Source organism: Octodon degus, unplaced genomic scaffold, assembly GCF_000260255.1.
Source record: "Octodon degus isolate 3935 unplaced genomic scaffold, OctDeg1.0 scaffold00111, whole genome shotgun sequence".
Taxonomy (NCBI): Eukaryota; Metazoa; Chordata; class Mammalia; order Rodentia; family Octodontidae; genus Octodon; species Octodon degus.
In genome coordinates this window covers 8,541,720-8,542,904 of record NW_004524687.1, presented here as the reverse complement: position 1 = coordinate 8,542,904, position 1,185 = coordinate 8,541,720, and the positions used below count along the sequence as shown (strand labels likewise).

Here is a 1,185-nt window from a genome sequence, read left to right as displayed (position 1 = left end):
CAGCTCTCGGCCTCCTTCCGCACCACATCCAAGACAGAGTCCACCAGCTCGGCCCCCTCTGTGTAGTGGCCCTTGGCCCAGTTGTTGCCTGCCCCTGACTGACCAAAAACAAAATTGTCTGGTCTGAAGATCTGGCCAAAAGGACCAGATCGAACAGAGTCCATGGTTCTAGGTTCTAGATCCACCAAAATAGCACGAGAAATGTATTTGCCACCTGTGGCTTCATTGTAGTACACGGAAATGCGGTCCAGCTGCAGGTCACTGTCCCCGTGGTACGTGCCGGTGGGGTAGATGCCATGCTCATCGCTGATCACCTCCCAAAACTTAGCACCGATCTGGTTGCCATACTGACTGGCCTGGATGTGCACGATTTCCCTCATGGCCAAAATTAACTTGTTTTGCTCGCCTCCAGGAATGTATGGGGCAAGAAAATATGTAGGCTTTTTTCCTTTGCTGGTCGCGGGTTCGAAGGATGGAACGTGCCCCGCAGGCTGGAGCAGCGAGATGCCTCTTATAGACTTTTGTATTGGGTTCATTTTCTCTTTTTTAAATGTATTTGATTTTTATTATTTTATGAAAAAAGGTAAAACAATTCAATAATACAATAATAGAATAACAAGAATTAATGCCTTAGGTATTATCATCTTCAAGTTAATCACTCAGAGTATGATATGGGCATAAAAATTTCTCCAATTGTTATTAGCATCAACCTTTCTCTTTAATAAACTAAGAGACTCTAAGAGTATATTTACTTTGCATTTTATTCTTTTTCCTCTTCTTTCCTATTTTCCTCATTATAATTTCTTTTTCCCTTTAAATAATTTCTTCCCATTTCACTGTATCTATTGTACATTTTATATATTATTTACTCTTTCAATTTCTCACTCCAGGGAGACAGTGGCTATTTACACATGTGAGTCTGATTTATTTCATTTATAAGTATTGTCTCAAGTTGCATCCTTCTTTATGGCTGAATATACTTCATGGAATAAAAATACCATATCTTTTTTATCCATTCCTTGGTTGATGATGGGCATTTGGGTTGTTGCTAAGATCCAGCTATTACAAATTGTGCTGCTATAAGCATAAGTGCACATATATTGCTGTGGTATGATATTTTTAATTCCTCTGGAAAGATACTCAGAAGGTGAGGACAGCTGGTTAAAATGGAACCTTGAACCCTAG

General features: G+C 39.9%; 1 pseudogene; it reads right to left on the bottom strand.

Moving 5' to 3' along the window:
• Nucleotides 1–502, bottom strand: part of LOC101565271 — a 1,916-nt pseudogene extending 1,414 nt beyond the window's left edge.
• Between the last annotated feature and the right edge of the window lie 683 nt (nucleotides 503–1,185).